The following is a 19,222-nucleotide window of genomic DNA, read 5'->3' on the forward strand; positions in this document are numbered from 1 at the left end:
TTCACACTGAAGACAGGATTGTGTATTATGTTCTAGCACAGGGACATAGACCTTTACAAGCTAAAATCAGTGATGTCACTCTGAGCTTGCCATCTTCTAAACCTTATCAGAAATTTTCCTTTCTTGTTACAGGAGATATCCATGTTCATACACTTCCGCTCTTGCACCTCAACATCTGCAATATACCCATAGTGGGGTGCTCCCATAGCTTTTAAGTGGGAAGAAACACAGTGCTTTCCCTATTTGTAGCATTGGGCTTTTCCCCTCTTCATTGGGAAAGAGATCTTATTTATGGAATTTTTTAATTGCACTCCTGCACCAATATTATTTTGCTATTTTTGACATTAGCTGCATTGCTGAGGCAATGTTTGCTTCTTCCTACTCTAGCTACCTGGAGCTCACATGGTTGCCATGTGGCTCCAGCCTTAGGGAACCTAAGTGAACATTAGAAAAGGCTCACCTGCAACCCAGCAGGAGCCTCATGGCAGAAACTTATAGAACCATCACAGAATCATTTGAGTTAGAAGGCACCATTAAAGGTCATCTGGCGTTATCACCCTGCAGTGAACATGGGCATCAACAGCTCCATCAGGTGCTCAGAGCCCCTTCCAGCCTGACCTTGGATGTCTCCAGGGATGGGGCATCCACCACCTCTCTAGGGAACCTGTGCCACTCCCCAGCTTGTAGAGAAGATGGGGGTTGACACAACCCACAGTCCTGCAAACGTGACTATGTTGAACCTTATGAGGTTGACCTGTGCCCACTGCTCATCCTGTCCAGGTCTGTCTGGATGGCACCTACTTACAAAAATTCTAAACACAAAAATGAAAATATTTTTTATACAGCTACAGATATTTAACTCTAATTACCTATCAGTTCCTAGGGCTAGTGTGCCTGATCTACCAAATATCAGGTTATTTGCATAGGCAGCATGACTTTTACATGCTACGTATAACAGTGCTATTATGGTGTTGATACTTGGTACATCAGGAGCAATGAGGAAAAAAGCTCAGGCAGAGTTTCTGCACATCCACCATAAATTCTCATCTTGCTGTAGAGAGTCTTTGGAGGGCTCTTTTGTTACCACAAAAAGAATCTGACAGTGTTGATAATGACACAACCCTGTATCTTGCAGTGCCTTTGAAAGCTCAATAAGAACCTGTCAGTTCAAAAAGTAACAGAGAAAAATCTTCAGACTTTAAATCATTGAAAGAAATCGGCGCATCCACAAAAATAGAGGAAAGCATCTTGAAAAGCCTTTGAAGGAACAAAGAAGTAGCAATAACAACAACAACAAAAAAGAAATTCTTGCTGCTTTTTAGGTGACGTACACAGAATCCAGCAGTGCAGAAGTTAAAATGTTATAATTTGTGCTAGTGCCACGGAGAATCCTGAGGGAGCTTACATTAGCACAACAAAAGTTTGCATATATAAGCTTTGATGAAACCAGCACGCACTGTTCTGTGCGGAATATAAAGTTACAAAAGGTGTCAAATATGGTGTGAAGACTGTTCTGATGATGCCTTTAACAGAAGAGAGAAAAGAAACTATTTGCTAACATTTCTTTTTTCTTTTTTTTTTAATCCATTTCTTGTTCAAGATGACTGCGTGCTCCTAAGAACAGTAGCAGGGCTTCCTCGGTCGTAGTAAAGATCTTTTCCAGGTCTCTGAACCAAGTACAGGTCACTGGTGAGGTGGTCCCAGAATCATTAAGCAGATGAGAAAAAACACCCTAATGAAGAATTCTTAGGAATTACGTAGATAGAGCACTGCTGTGCCCAATGATCTCACAGTTATAATCTTCATCAAGCAGCCCTCTGCATTCCTTCCATGCCAAATGTCCAGGTGCTGCTCTGGATGTTAGCAGTATTATTAAAGCACAGCCGGAACATTTCTACAGCTACCAGCGGAAAAGGAACTCAAATTCAGGATAGCAGGGAAAAGAATTCCGTATGAATGCAGAGCTCTGCTGACCTCTTCACTCAGTGGAAAGCTTTTGAAGGGTTTCAAGGTAAGCAAAAACCATATAGCAGTATTTTAATATGGCAAGACAAGGCCCGATTATTTTGCCAGTGCTCATACTAAGAACGCTGAACACGAGACATGCTTGCCATGTAAATCTATAGAAGATATGAATAAAAACCCTATTGCTGCTCTAAGTCATTACCTGCATTTCAACAAGTTGGTGTTGTTTCTTTTTTTTTTGTTTGTTTGTTTTTAAAAACAGCATTATTGTACTCAAATACTCCCCTCAAATCACAGAATGGCCTGGGTTGCAAAGGCCCACAATGCTCATCCAGTTCCAACCGCCTGCTGTGTGCAGGTCACCAACCAGCAGCCCAGGCTGCCCAGAGCCACATCCAGCCTGGCCTTGAATGCCTGCAGGGATGGGGCATCCACAGCCTCCTTGGGCAACCTGTGCCAGTGCTTCACCACCCTCTGGGGGAAAAACTTCCTCCTAAGATCCAACCTAAACCTGCCCTGCCTCAGCTTAAAACTGCTCCCCCTTATGCTGTCACTATCCACCCTCGTAAGCAATCCTACAGTCACAAAATCAAGTGCTATAAAGTTCGGAAATGCCAGATTTATGGTTGTCCATATCCATACAGTTATCCTGCTTCTGTGCATGCACCAGGATACACACTTAATTAGGCCATTTATTTTTATTATGGCAGGACTTCAACTCTGTTTGTATAGAATATTTTACACAGTATTTCATTCAATCCTGGTTCCTGACTCTAACAGGCTGCACACCCTCCTTACAACATCAATTAGTAGCAACCAAACAACTAATTTGCCAAAGTCACGGATCCCTACCTCACTTCCTCTCTTTCCTGCTCTCACAGCTCCCTAATCCTCCTTCCTCCAGTCCAAATTACACCTTGCAACTCTTAATGGTCACCAAAGCAGAAAAGTGCCCCAGTAGCTTTACTAGATTTACTATGTTACTGATAAATATGATTTATTTTATTTATTTTTCAAGGGTTTTTCTGCTAAAACGTTTGGTCCCGTGGCCTGCTAAGATGATCAGAGTAGCTTAGCAGAACCTTCTTGAGCTGAGGACAAAGCTGGGGTCCACGAAATAGAAACTGGATGGTGTAGGAAACACCCAACATTTGAGTTCCACACATCACTATATTTCAACTTAACCAACATCCACCAGTCCAATAACTGGTGCAAAGAACTAGAAGTGCAGGGCTCTGGAAAATGCAGGTCTAGGAGAGAAGCCCAGGGCACGTACTCAACAGAGTCCCCTATTCCATCTGCAGGAGAAGAAACAGATTTTCAGTAGCAATAAAGAGGAAAGGCCACAATTAGGCTCAGTACTGCTGGGCAGCCTACTTTGGAAAGATGTAAGTTAGCATTGGTATGACAGCATTTAGGCAGCTTCCAATCCCACATTCAGGAAAGGAACATTTTGAGATACGTGCCTTATGTTTCCCCAATCACCTCATAACATCCATAAGGCTGTGCACAAGGCTGGAAGCAATTAATGAAAATTGTCATTGTGTCCTCAGAAAATTACAGATTTTCCTACTCAAAATACTGTAAGGTGCAAACAAATTCATAAAAGGCAACACCACGGTGTTAAGACTAATTTTAAATGTGCAATCACATTTTTAAACCACCCACTTTAAAACAAATGAATAAATACATGAAGTAATCAATTTTATCAGGTAGGTGGCAATGTACAAGTTCATATCTTAGGGCTGGTTTCCAAATTAACTTGTCATTTTTTTAAATTACAAACACTGGTTTATGTCATAATTTAGGAAACCACGAATAGTGTATCTAAATAAATGTTCACTTCCTGTCTAAATAAGAAAATAATGTTTTTCCTATCACATAAAACTAATTATTGTAGTTTGGCGTGGCAATTTTTTTTTTGTTTCCAAAACTGCTCGATGAATTATTCATGACACTGAGTTTAATGCACTCACTTTAATGACATCTGGTGGAAAAAAAAAGTCTTTAAAAGAAGAATCGAACACATCGTTAAACAAAAGAAACAAAGGCCACCAAGTGACAAACATTCTGCCAGTAATTTCAGAGAGATTAGAGTTGCAAGCAAAAGCAAGCTCAGCCTCTTGGAAATCAGGCAGTTGTTTGGATTCAGGGTGACACCACCAGATAAAGTAAAATCAATAAGTAAAAGCCATGCAAAGCTAGAGGAAACGCAGACAGGATTTAAGCAGAAGGTGTTCACTTGGAAGTACAATGTTGAGCTGGCAAAGCATCAACCAGTTTTACTTCCACCTTCATGGATCTTTATGCAACTTTTTGTTGAATGTATGAGAATTAGGGGGAAATATGCATTTTGGAGGTCATTGCAAAGAAAGAGCACCTCCACATCCCAGTAATGTCACATTTGTACACAGTAAAGTCTTAACATGCAAAGCATGTTCTGATTCCACACCAGCAGACCCTCGCTCCTGAAGAAACCCTACTACTAAGAAACCCTACTACAACTGCATCTCACGTTGACTGACTGAATCAAGATACTTTGTGCAGAAATGAGCCAGCAAGAGCCTCTCTTCCTATAGATTTGTAACATTTGCTTCTTCAACATACCACTTCTTGCAGCTCCTTTCCCCATGCAATCTGACATTTATCATTTAAACAGCTAAAGGAGCAAATCAAAGCTAGCTTGAGGCCATGCTTGTGGTGACTGGGAAGACACAAGGACGTACTGGTCAGCTTGAGCCAACTTCCAGTAAGGAAGGGACTGTCCTACTGAGCTCTGTGGCCGCACCAGTGAGTGTAGTTGGGCATCACAACATAATGACAAACCCAAATGGGTTTGGGTGATGCTGAGCACAGTCAGGAGCGTGATCCTTATGAGTCTCTTCTAATTGGGCTCGTTCTATGATTCTATAGTATACCTTAAGCAGAACAACAGAGTGCTGCTCCATCAGCAAAAACTCTTGCTGATCTCTCTCATGTGATATCACTCTTCCTTCAGATTTGCTTGAACCTGGCCACTGGTCCACAAATAACAGACTGACGGAGAACAGACATGCAGCACAATCACAGCAGCTTCCTGCAGCTATGAAACAAAGCTGGAATTCTTTTCTTCCCCTTGGAGAGAAGGAAGTGAAGAAGAAATGAGGGAAATCACATGCTCACAACACTCCAGATATTTAATATGTTCTCCCACGTCTTCTCAGCCTGCACCCAGGAAAAGGAACTAAAGGATAAAGTAACAGCTTTGAGGAAACCTTAGCAAAGTGATTCATTCCTTTAGGCTCCAGTGTTCCATGAGAAACGGCCACCATTACCCACCAAGGTTTGATTGTCACACATACTCTCTGTTCCCATGCAGCAGTAATTGAAGCACATTTGTTGTAAGCAAACTGCATAGCAGCTTTTTTTCTTTCAATAAAAAGCTTCTTCCTCTATTTTTCCTGCAGTTGAATGTATATAAAAGATCAAGATACAGAGATAACGGATTGCATGTTATCTTCCATGTCTTTGCATCAGATCTGTCTATCGAAGTTCTTCTTTACCTCTCTCTTGTCACAGCTCATTATAAGGGCCTGTTCTTTTATGACTAAATGATAGAGTAATATTAATCCTCACCAAAAGTTAAAATATATATAGATAGATACATCCCCGACTTCATGTGAATAGAAGCATGTTTTCCTGAATGAGTTCAATTTTTATCTTTATCCCGTGGTTGTATGATTCATGAAGGCTAGACAGTCAAATCGTCTTAAAGAAGAGTCAGTTAAGTGTAAACATAGTTCACTATGGAAAGTATTTCACATTTTAATGTACAGGTTAATTGTTACTTTACTAGGAACACAACACAGGAAGGGGCAGTCTGGGTCACTGACTCCAATCCTGTGCTCTCAGCAATATCCTGACCAGCTTTTATAAAACAAGTGTTTTACCTCACTATTGCCAGAGGAAGGCTGGTCCAGAAATTGATGTCTCTAATTAATAGAAATCCTTTTCCAATTTTCAGATAACCTTATTCTTGGCCACAGTATACCGTGAGCTGTTTCAATATTCTTGGATCCATATTGCTCTTCAGTACAAGCAATTTCTCTCCACCTCTCTATCAAAGAGCTGATCCAAGATTTAAGCAGGAAGGCTTTGGAAAAGGGAAGAGAGTCAAATTTCTTTTGAGTGCCAAAGACCTTCAATCACTCAAAAAATACCTGATAAATCACGAAAGAGAACAGAGTATCATTTACCTCACATAAACACAACACAGTGTTCTTGGAAGGTTTGTCTAAAAATGCGACTATAAACAGATCTCTGCTTTGCTTCCAGATTCCTTCTTCTATCTGTCAAAACTTCATCCTTCTTGGCTTATTCCTGGACTCCTTCTCAGAGAAAAGAACTGGTTCCCTCAAAAGTAGGAAGTGTTGGTGACAGTTCAATCCAAAATTTCATCCTTAGGTGCAAGCACTTAAGCTCAGAGGAGGAGTACATCTTTTTTAGCCATGTCTTGTGATAATCTCTATTTCTTTGCTGTTTCATGAGCAGAATGGTCTTAAGGACCATGAAATGGACTTTTTGATAAAACTGAATTATCAGAAAAAGCCATTAAATACCCTGTAGACACCCAAGGTCAGGCTGGACAGGCACTGAGCACCTGATGGAGCTGTAGGTATCTGTGTTCATTGCAGGGATTGGGACCAGATGACTCCTAATCATCATTTCCAACTGAAACAATTCTATGATAAGCCTGCAGTATAGACAACAGATTCTCTACACCACTTAAATCTAAAAGTGCCTCTATTGGTTTGCACTAATCTCTTCTACAGACAATGCAGTTCTCCTCTGCCCTACAACACACTCAGCACTATTCCAGTGCCCTCGAACATTCTGCATAAGTTCCCTGCAGCACACGCCTGTGGCTTTGCAAACATTGCTCTGCCATTTGGACACCCCATCTTGAGTTGTAGTTTCCTTTTAGAAAAACACTGCACAAAAAATTGCACACCATACTGAAGAAAAGGGAGTCCTCATGAGCATGGATGACCTGCAACAGCCCTTAAAAGAATAAGAACTGTTTTAACGTAGTATTGCAGATGTTGTTAACACACTGAGGGTAACACAGGCAATCCTACCATGCAAAGGGCCACAAAATAAAACTGTGGGGTTTGGAAACATCTTCTGTACACACAGGTCAAATAACTTCTAAAAATGGCCTTAAGCTTTTGAAAAATAACATCATTTTAAAGACCCCAGATATAATAAAAATAACTGTCCTTTGGCAAGATGTTCCAGACTTTAATCTTTTTCACAGCTAGCAAATGAGCTCTGGCTTTGGAAATGAATTTACTGACTTTTGATTTCAGTCATTCCGTTTTATGCTTTTCTCTACCAAACAGAAGCATTAGCAGTTAGCAGCAATGCCCTCCATATCTAAGCACCTACAGACCTGGAGTGTTAACCATCTTCACAAAGAACTATCATCTGAGTTTTCTAAGACCTCCATCATACGGCTCCTCAGCTTCAGTGGCTGGCATCTATTTTTGTTTGCTATTCCCACACCCTTCTCGTCATGGTGACACCATTAAGAGATGTACTTGATGTAGTCTTCCTAAGGACCTAGAATGGTTTCAGTAATTATTTCTAATGATGGAGTAACACCTTGGCTTTTTTCCACTCCATTGAAAATTATTACTGAAACTAAAATTTTTGACAATTTTAAATACATATGAACTAATTTGAAATATTTTATATGTTACAATAATACAAACACAAAACATTGACGTATTTATATGTATTAGTTCCATAAAAATCAAAATGGAAGATGAATCACAGAATGGCCAGGGTTGGAAGGGACCTCAAGGATCATGAAGCTCCAACCCCCTGCCACACACAGGGCCACCAACCTCCCCATTTCATAGCAGCCCAGGCTGCCCAGGGCCCCATCCAACCTGGCCTTGAACACCTCCAGGGATGGACGGGGCATCACAGCCTCTCTGGGCAGCTGTTCCAGCACCTCACCACTCTCTCTGTAAAGAGCTTCCCCTTGATATCCAACCTAAATCTTCCCTCCCTCAACTTCAAACCATTCCCCTTTGTCCTGCCATTACCTACCCTTTCAAAGAGTTCTCAATTCCTCCTTCTCGTCCTTTTCCAAGATTGGAGTAACGCTGTTTTTTCTTCAGTAAAGCACCTGTATAAAATAACCCAGCCTGCACTGAACTGATACCCCCCAGCTGAAACTTCACCCATGTAGGAGTCACACAGACACAAGGAAAGGAAAGTAATCAAGGGCTGTGAATTGACAGCACAGGGGCCAGAAGTCTTTTCCCTTTTTTTCTGGTAACTCCTAGAGAAAACTTACAGAGAAAATTTAAAAAAAAAAAAAAAAAAAAAAAAAAAAAGGAGAATTGTTCATTAGTCTCCATCAGGCCATAGCTCCCAATTAATGCCTATGTTTTCAAGGTACTGTGAACAGGGAACCAAGACATCCCATGCTGCCCTATTAAAAAGCAGAACTGCAGATGTTGAAGTCACAGATACCTCAGATGCCTTATTTTTTCTCTCACAAATCCTTTGTTTCTCTTCTTGGATAATTAATGAGTAATTAACATGGACCTATAACTGCATTATCCCAGGGCCTTGCACATGCCCAACAAAGCAAAGCTGCAGCTTAGCATGTTTTGTTTCACACCATATAAAATTACTGCGGCCAATCACTTCATGTCATACACGCCACGCAGGAAGCAGCATAAATGATGATGGCACGTCTTGCAGGTTAAATTTCCCCACCTCCTTTTAACAGCATTAAATCTGATGTAGAGCAACTTTGTAGAAAGAACCTCCTGGAGTTGAGAATTCATTAGCATGCCAAAGGAACTTGTTCCAGCAAAGATGATTACGCAAATACCCCTGTGAGAAGGGGAAAGTTCTTTGAAATGTCTCTCATGGTTCAAGAAAGCATCTTATGAAGTGCAGAAAGATTTCTGAACTTAACAGATGCGCAGACAGAACAGATTCTCCTATATCTTGTCCCAGTTTTAACAGTGCAACTTTGGTGCCCCCACCAAAAATATCTTTAGAAACCAGAATTTATATTGGTACAGGAAAAAAAAACTAGCATGTAAAGTGTAAATAAGGACAAAGTCACACTCCACAAGTTATAAATGTATCCAAACTTCTTGATGCAGAGAGCAACGTGTCCTTACTTTAAAAAAATATGCAAAACAAGACCAAAAGGCCAAGCATGATGTGAGGTGATGTGAAGCTGAGAGATTAAAGCAGAGTCGCTAGCATCCAAGTTTACAGACGGTGACCTTTTAACTGTCCTTACATATCAAAAGCTGGCAGTAACTACAAACATCAAACATAAAGGTTCTCTCTTTTTATGTGTTTCCTCTGCTTGCTTTAAATAGTATTTGCTTTAAATGCAGGCTTAACTTACTTTTAATACCAATGCTTACAAGCATCTGTAATGCAGGGATCAGGTAGGAGACTTGAGTGAAAACAAATGATGCTGATTAGCTCAAACCTAAAATCCTATTAGAGAAATAGAATAGCAGAAACGAACCAGATGAACAAGGCCCAACTGCAACACTGTAAGTCATAGGGATAAAAAGACATTGAGAAGCTGTCTTTAGATAGAAAGCAAGGCTGGAAGAGGTGATAGCTAATCACACAGTGGTTTGAGGAAAAAGAATTCTGAGACTCTGCACAGGTTTAATTCCTTAAATAAACTTAGCATTTTAAATACTGTTTGTCTCTGCAAGAGAGCTGTGGCATTACAATAGTGTGAATAGTGTCCTTTCTTCCCTGTCCAAGTGGACCACGGTGGCACAATTTCAGAACTCTACTGAGAGCAATATCAACATCCCAAAAGAAGCACTCTGCATGCTGCCTGTATACTAACTGCTGGTTGGATGGACTGAGTACTGGATGGGGGCAAGGGCAATCTCTTCAATAGCCTTGGGAATAGTCTTGGACAATGCTCTCAAACACAGGGTTTGGGTTTTGAGCAGCACCTCATGGAGCCAGGAGTTGGACTCTGTGATCCTTAAGTCCTTTCCAACTCAGGATATTCTATGATTCCATGCCAGCTTCTTGCCTCTCTGGATACTGTACTCAAATGCTGACTAAAATTGAACCAACCACAAAAGAGAACCAATCTCATCCTAAACCTGAGTGAGGGATGAGCTGACATACAGCCTCCACTGGCCACCAAAAAGGGATACTGCCCAGCACAGAGCGGCAATCGTTCTTGCAGTCTGTTTCACCTTTTGTCTATCATGATTCAAAACCTGAAATCAAGAGGAAAGCATGAAGAAATAAGTTTCTCTATTTTTAACTTGGTCCTCTGTTGGTGGTTGTTTTGGTTTTTTTTTTCCCCCCAAACTGTCATCTTTACGGTTGCCAGGAGACTGGCAATAACAAAGTGTCAGTAATAATGACAGACATAATAAATATCTGTATTTTAAGAAGCGAAGATAAGGACAACTTGTACCTTCAAAACAGCCCAAAGTAAAAAAATGTTGTAAGTCAGAAAAATTCTAACACGTAACTCAACTTCTTCAAGGCCTGAAAAGTACTTAAACGATGCACAACACTCAGCTCAGCAGTACATCAAAATGGGTACAGCATATTTCCCATGCAATATAGCAAGAGAAAATAAAAACTGGGCAAAAAGTTTCATAGAACCATATCATAGAATGGCCTGGGTTGCAAAGGCCCACAGTGCTCATCCAGTTCCAACCCCCTGCTGTGTGCAGGTCACCAACCAGCAGCCCAGGCTGCCCAGAGCCACATCCAGCCTGGCCTTGAATGCCTGCAGGGATGGGGCATCCACAGCCTCCTTGGGCAACCTGTGCCAGTGCCTCACCACCCTCTGGGGGAAAAACCTCCTCCTCAAATCTAACCTAAACCTGCCCTGTCTCAGTTCATAACCATTCCCCTTTGTGCTATCATTATCAACCCATGTAAACAGCTGTTTCCCCTCCTATTCATATGATCCCTTCAAGAACTGGAAGGGCTTATACCACCTTGAACAAATAAAGCATCTGCCTCTGCCCATTAGAGGAGAATGGAGTCAGATGATCCCTGTGCTCAACTGTTGAAGAATTAGACACTATCTACAAGACTACAGGATCAGGTAAATGAGACGCAAGACTTTCAAGTAGGTGGTGGTGAACAATGTCAATCTGCACTTGTAAGAACACGACAGACCAAGTTGCTGAATAATTGCAACGAGGAGGATCCAATACAAGCTCTGAGAAAAAAAGAATGGAGCATTATAGATCTTAAGGAGAAACAAAATGCTCCTCTTAATACAATACCACACTGAGTTGTTGGTTTCGCTGCCAAAAACTTTGCAAGATTCCTTGTTTGTTGACACTTAAAACACTAATGCTTTAAGGCTTTCATTTAATAACAAGACTGGACTTCTGCTTTTTCAGTATAAACACACAGAAAAACTGCAAGCTATAAATTTGTACATATCTATCTTTCAGTTGTGTACAAAGCTTCAGTATTAAAACTAAAATATTTGTGATGTTCTGACAAAGCCACAGTTTCTGAAAGCATTTCTGCAGCTCAACATCAAAAAGAAATAACAGATTTAAAAAAAAAAAAAAAAAAGAGGGAAAGAAATGTAAGTGGGAACACAGAAAGGATTACAGGTATTGGGAAAATAGAAGAAAGTAAAAATAAGAGACTCAATGTTTATTTGGGGCTCAGTGATAAGACTGTCAAGATATATTTTTTTTAATTCAGAATAGAAGTTTCTCTCTTTTCGCAGGCAGTCTTTGATCTGACTGAAAGCAATTAAGACTACAAGCAGGGATACAGCATTGTTAAAGCTTCTTCCTGCTTTCTTCCAGCAAGAACTAGCGTGGATGAGTGGCAGAATCATCCCTGGGAGAGTCCTAGCTCTACAAGTTCAAGAAACACCCCAACAGGAGCTCCATGCGCTCGCCATTCAGAGCAGAAATCAAAGCAACGCAAAGCACAAACACAGCCCAAATCTATTTAGGTAACTTTAAGGTATTTCTAAACCCCTAGAGGAAACTAATAGGCTTAGTTAGCACTCTTCCTCCAGAAATACCTGCTGTTGGTAAGGACAGACACTTCTGTTGCCTGCATCGCCCTCCAAGCCCTTCAAGGCCCCTTATCCTATCATGACATTTCCTTGGAGAGAGTCCCTCTCCCACAGAATCACAGAGAATCGCCAGGGTTGGAAGGGACCTCAAGGATCATGAAGCTCCAACCCCCTGCCACATGCAGGGCCACCAACCTCCACATTTCATAGCAGCCCAGGCTGCCCAGGGCCCCATCCAACCTGGCCTTGAACACCTCCAGGGATGGATGGGGCATCACAGCCTCTCTGGGCAGCTGTTCCAGCACCTCACCACTCTCTCTGTAAAAAAAACTTAATTCTCTCCCACCCTTCTGATACTGGGCCTCTTTGTGTACTGGTTTTCAGTGCAGGGTCTTGGTGCATGGAGGCTGGGTGCTCTTAGCATGCTCAAACATCACCAGCTTACTGGTCCCATTTTACAGAATGCTTTATCTTTGCTTGAAGGGGCAACATGTGAGCAATCCAGCAGAGCTCCCTCGTGGCCACGTGTTCCAGATGCTCCTTGTCCTTGATGAAGCTATCTGAAAGCTATTTAAACTCTCACATCTTCAGTATCATATATGCAATTGAGGCATCACGTGCATTTCACAACGTAAGGAAGAAGGCAGCCTAGCCTGCCTGTAAGTACAAATTGAGAAGTACGTACAGTTAACAAAGGAACAGATCTCTTCCTGCCAGAAGCTTCAGTAAAACAAAAGCCATAGGGATGTAATTTGTGCTTGCCTTTGTGTGAGCTGTACCTGAGTGTTCTTGGGTTGAATAACGAAGCTCCTTGGTGTACTGGGGCCGTTTTATGGCTCATGGGACCAGTTGCTTTGTATTCCAATGCATAATTTCATGCACATAGTTAAAGTGCAAGATTCTTTCCACATTTATTGAGATGTCTTGATATCAAAAATGCACACAGATCACATGGTCTAATTTGGTGAAGCTATATAAGAAAAACCCACGTTGTTGCTCATAATGACTATACAAATCATTAATGCATTAGCTCTCCTTCTGGCACACCAGGGCTGATTTAGTTAGTACAACCATCTGGAGATGGTTATACATCTCATACCCACAGAAGGCTGACTGCCCCCACCCCTGGGAACAGTTTTGCTTAGCTTATAAGTGGTCATGAAGAGGCAGTTTTGTTGTTTTTGTTTTGTTTCTTTTGGGGGCCTCCCTCCAAGGCTCACAACCTTAAAATTCCTTGTCTACAGACTTACACACCTCTGTCCTTCTTTTCACAGTTCCATCCACTACTTGAAAGCAACATCTTCCAGTTTCTTCTTTTAGTTCTCCTATGCAAGGCATTCCTCATCCTTCCCTTCTCTCAATCAGACATGCAGCGTACCTGCAGCTTCTTTATTGCTTCATTTTCTAGCTCTCTTAATTCTTTATCATCTCCAAATCTATATGTTGTCATTGACACATTGGCTTCCTGACAGCCAACTGCCCCTTAGATAGATAGAATATTGCTGCCCTTCCTTTTGAAAGAATAATTGTCAAATCTTGTAAATTAGTCGTCTTGCTTTTACTCCATATAGCCACACGTACATGCACATTGTAGCACAGTGAACAATGTTACTCCTTTAGAATTTTCATTTTCTCATTGAATTTCTAGCCATTAAGAGCTCAAAAAAAAGCATAAGCTCTTATTTTTCAACCAATGAAACTGTTTAGAAGGCTGAGCAGTCTACATTAGGACAAGGGAACAACTCCACCAGTCTAAGCTGGCCCTGCTCAGATTGGGAATTTTGCCCATAAACTTCCAGAGATTCTTCCAAAATTATGATTCTACAGTAAGATCAAATCTCCACTTGGTATTTTTCATTTTAAAATTTTCTGCTGTCTGAAAATAGTGCTGAATATACATCAAAGATCTTCAGTGCTCAACTCAACGTCTTCACTTTGAAGCTGGCCAGATTCAATGCAACAAACTGGACTAAATACACTCCAGAAATCCCATCTCACCAAACATTTTCTATAGCAGTATGAAATATTTCACTTCTGTGTCTTCAAACTTAAGTATGAAATAAGAGTTTTAAATGGGCAAAACTCACCTTTTTAATACTTTTTTTTTTTCCCATTTGATTACGGATATTTTTGAGGCATAAAAACAATATGCAAAACAACTGTCCCAGGTTGAACTAATGGCCAGTTAGCTGCTTTTTCTCTAGCAACCAGGAAAGAGATGTCAAGGGAAGAGCAGAAAACCCCATAAGCACATGCTGACAATTTCCTAGATTGTGCTCCAGAGATTCGGGGACTCCCTGCCCTAAAGATAATAAGAGTGAAGGGTAGAGAACAGTCAGCTTTTCTTCCATCACATTGCTTTACGGAACACATACGCTTCTAGCCAATAACTGCATTCATGACTTAAGCTCCCTGTCCTTCACAACTTCAAGAAATAAACATTAAAAAATAAAAAAAGAGTATACTGGGTTGATTTTTAAATATACTAAATAACTCAATATAAACTGAAAGTTCTAAAACAAAAAATAATTCTTCTTTATATCGAGTCACGTACTGAATTAGTACTAAAGAAGTATAAGACCATGTTCCCTCCAGTTGCTGTGTCATTTACACTCTTCAAAAATCCCCTTCTAAAAATCTGCTGTTGGACTTTCTCTCATTAATCAAGCTAAATAACTCCCTGAAAGCCTATGGTAAAGCAGACGCTAGATTACATTAATTAATCATTCAAATTTTCTTCCGATTTTTCCTCTGCTGCCACAGGCAACCCTGGCTCTTCAAAGATAACTACAATACAAGAACAATAACTACAGTTCATAAGGGCAGCAAGAGGGTACATCACATGAAAATCTGAGCCGACTTATTTGGATCGCTCATCCTACCAATTATATTGCTCTAAGCAAAGTTGAAAAACTCCTCTGTTCTGACTTCATTTTCACCAAACAATAAGAAATCAGGGAACTGGGGGAGGGAGTGCAGAAATACATTCTCTAAGGAACGCCTCTCTTGAATACATATGCAGAGAAGATACACTTATTGACCTGCACGTACCAAATGAAGGTGATAGCACATGAGGACTCCTCTTTTACAAAAAGAAATTGGCTTTCCATTGTACACTTTGTCAAAGATTGGCTGCTGCTACAAACAGCAGCTCAGCAAGCTCAATATGCAGTGACATCCCAGTGCTTCCCAGAACTCATCCTTCTGCATCTGTGCTTTTTCCTCCAAATTCTATTTGGACTTCTAAGCAATCTGTTTGATAGGTAAATATCCTTCCCTGCTATATTTCAAACCAAAACATAGCAAAAACAAAGAATACAAATTAACGTTTTCTAAATAATTGTTAATCAATGTAGAATTTTAATCTAATGCTGTTCATCAACACACAATGACCCCAAAAACCCTCTTGATTATTTTAGCATTTAACTGTTTTAGAGTTACCTTTGTGTATTTCAGTTCATAGTACTCAAGAACTGAAGACCTCAGTACAAGTAGCCAACAGCATTGATCCCTTTCATGTCTCCAAGCGGCTACTTTTACGTTTTTGTTGCTCTTTCACATTTTAATATTAAAAAATAGAAGTATGATCTGTTATTTATATACACCAAGTATATTTTATATGCAGCCCAAGACAATCCCACTTCACTCATCATGGACCCCCACACATGGAAGAGCTGCAAAATTCAAATTTCTTGAGGCACTGCATATGTCACCACTCCAGACAAAGAGATGCAGACATCGCTGATCTTCACGCATTCAAAGCTCTGAAAACTTCAAGACTTAAATACCAACAGTTCATCTCAAAAGCTGAGGAGCAGAACACAGAATTCCCTGTCACCGAAAGGTGGATACGTGCAGTCTCAAAAATCAGTAGTGGGTGCAGTGATGTCTCATTTCAGTGCCTATTTTTTTTATCACATACACTTACATGTATTTATAAAAACGATAGAAGACAACGTATAGAAGAGCTTCACTGTGAAACCCGCATTCTGCCCCTTTGGGTGAGAAAGAGAAGCCATCCCTCTGGAAGTTCATAACCTCTTAATTCAGGCAAAGGCAAGAGTGATTCTTGCACATGATGCGTCAAAAATGCAGCATATCTTAGCATGTAAGGTCATTCAGCTGACAGGAACAGAAGCAGAAACTGCCTCCTAGGCAAACGACAAATGAGAAATCATGCAGAGTGAGAAAAGAAACAGAGGAAAACTTTAATTGAAGAGAATTTAAACAGGGCATGCTGTACACACTAGATCCTAGACCACAGAATGGCTCAGGTTGGAAGGGACCTCAAGGATCATGAAGCCCCAACCCCCTGCCACATGCAGGGCCACCAACCTCCCCATTTCATAGCAGCCCAGGCTGCCCAGGGCCCCATCCAACCTGGCCTTGAACACCTCCAGGGATGGACGGGGCATCCACAGCCTCTCTGGGCAGCTGTTCCAGCACCTCACCACTCTCATAGCAAAGAACTTCCCCTTGATATCCAACCTAAATCTTCCCTCCCTCACCTTAAAACCATTTCTCCTTGTCCCACTCTCAGACTGTCTGGCATGTTTGTCTACTCAGTTACTGCCAGTAGGGACCAAGAACTTTGCCCAGAGATATTTTGAAACACTCCCCCAGCACACCCAGAAGTAACATGAAGCTTCTCCATCTTGGTAAACAGTTTATGAGCTAATAGTGCAGGAATATGGGGAGAGACTTTGTTCCCTGCAAGCCAAGGAAAGCCAGATAAGCTATCAGCATCCAAAAGAAGTACAGCTGAGTCCACATTTTCATGTGTTTCATAATAATAACAGTCAACACCTCTTAGCTTCAATCCCAGAAGGATGCAGCCTGGAAGGATGACTGCAGGTCTGAGGTGTGTCTGTATGTAATAAATCCTTTATATCCAACACAACTTAGTAACCTTGTGGTCATGCATAAAATTACATCAGCTTCAAGTTGCAGATTGATTTAGACTCTACTTAATTTTCCATCCAACTTGATACCAAGGTAAGCAAGGAATAACAGAACAGCTTGGGTTGGAACAGCCCTTAAAGCCCACTCAATTCCAACCCCCTGCCATGGAGGCTAGCTGCCCCCCACCAGCTCAGGCTGCCCAGGGCTCCATCCAGCCTGGCACCTTCAGGGATGGGGCACCCACAACTCTCTGGGCAGCAGTATCAGGGCTCACCACCCTCTGAGTAATGGCAATGGCCATTTAGCCAAGCACAAATCATATGCAGTAAGCCAGAAAACACACATCCACTGATTTGTACACTAGGAAATATTTCAGCACACACATAGGGCATTCTTCTACAACTTATAACACTATTAAGACTTTTCCTCAGTACACAAACTATAAGTGATGATACATATCCTACTGTCTTCCAATCTCTTCTATCAATTTGCAAGTCTTCTCAGCAATGTTTCTGGCCCGACTGTCCAGCCAGATCACCTGCATTTCAGAAAGTGATTGTAGCTACTTCTGCCTTCTTGCTGCTTCACATTTCTGGGCCATTCCTCCCCATTCCCAGAAAGTCTCAGGAAAAAAAATAAAATAAAAAGACTTAAAAGACATTATCAAGAAGAATGCAAAAGGACAGTTAACATACAGGGGAAAATTCAGTATACAGCCAGAAGTTAAGTCACTTAGAATCAATCCTAGACTCACTAAGGTTGGAAAGACCTCTAAGATTCCCAAACCCAACCCCAACCCACCCCCACCATGCCCACTGACCATGTCAGTGCCACATCTCTCTGCTTCTTGAACACCCCCAGGGATGGTGACCCCACCACCTCCCTAGGCATCCTGTTCCCTCTCTACTTGTTAGGGCATCCCAGTACTGCAGAAAACAAGTGGATATGTGATTTTACAGTCTACAGGTGAGCAGACTTCCATAGGTGAGGCAGGAGATACCATGAGCCACAAGGCACTGACCCCACCATCTCAGACTGAATAATTTCCAGTGAAACCGAGGCAGACTGAATCTCACTGTGAAATTGTTCATATGGAGGGTGCAGTTATCCATCTTAACACAAAAAATCAAGTGTGGAGAAAAAAAAAATTAACGTTAGTGCCAGAAAATACTCAGAAGTCAATCTTTTTCATGAACACAGGACAAAGTCATGAAGGAAAGGAACAGGAATGCTCTAAGATACTCCAGGAGGAGTGATAGGCAAAGATTTATAATTAATCAGCAACAGGAATGCAGCACTGTTTTACAAGGCAATAAGCCAGCTCCATTCCCTAAGGTAAAGCCGAGGAGAATAAAGGCTAAGCAGTTTATTCAAACAAGGCAACTGGATTATTGCCCCATAAAACAGCATGGTACTGTGATTATTACCTTTGTGTTACATGCCTTTTTAAAAGCTTTTTTCCCTGTAAATGTTTAAAATGTAACAAGCAAAAAGATTAGGAGCAGGGAAAGGATACATTGGACACATTTAATAATAACAATAAACACATTTAATACATTTTCAGGAAGTTAAAACATTAAGTGAAGAATGTAAGAGAAACAGTTTTGATTGGGGTTATTACAACCAGCAGCAGTAAATCCTGTTAATAAAGAGCATACAAGCATTGTATGCCTCTCTTCCAGTTCACACGTGTTGTTCCTTCTCCCTTTTCACAATCTCCTGAATGCACAGGCTGTATTTCTCTATCTAGACTTCTTGAGAGCACATTTCACATAAGACTCCAAACACCATACTTGGCAGAACCTAAAATAGGGTAAAGCCTCAAATATCTCCCAGAACTATATTAGGAATGGTTCATGAAGCTTTAAACCACATCCACACTATTAACCCTCTTCACCTCCTGAACTAGGCAGAGCCCCAGGGTGTTTGGGGCTGAGGGCACCTCTTGGTTCCTCCGTTGTCCCCTGCCTCAATAGGGCCACCAGAGCAGCATGTCCAGCACCAGGCCAGCGGCTGTAGGAGTTCCCTCAGACCTCGCTGCTCTCGGCTCCCTTTGCCAAGGATGGACCGACTTCATCTTCATTCATCACCCTGACTTCAGTCATAACAGCACTAAGTAATTAGGATTCACTAAATAACGTGATCAAAAGAAAATTCAACAGATTCCCAAGTCATGTTTCCAATATCGTATTTAGATGCTTCACAGCCGTCTCGTAAGTCTCATATCTATTCAAGCTATTCAATTAAAAAGAAAATAACAAGTGAAACTTGAATAAATATTTC

At 41.1% G+C, this 19,222-nt stretch overlaps 1 protein-coding gene across 4 annotated transcripts in view; it reads right to left on the bottom strand.

Annotated features, from left to right (window-relative positions):
* The window catches only part of MSRA (methionine sulfoxide reductase A), a 262,146-nt gene that overhangs the window by 213,294 nt on the left and 29,630 nt on the right, over positions 1–19,222 (bottom strand). The window lies entirely within an intron of this gene.

This window comes from Centrocercus urophasianus, unplaced genomic scaffold (genome assembly GCF_019232065.1).
Source record: "Centrocercus urophasianus isolate 14NV4802_14NV808 unplaced genomic scaffold, USGS_Curo_1.0 seq_39, whole genome shotgun sequence".
NCBI classification, from domain to species: Eukaryota; Metazoa; Chordata; class Aves; order Galliformes; family Phasianidae; genus Centrocercus; species Centrocercus urophasianus.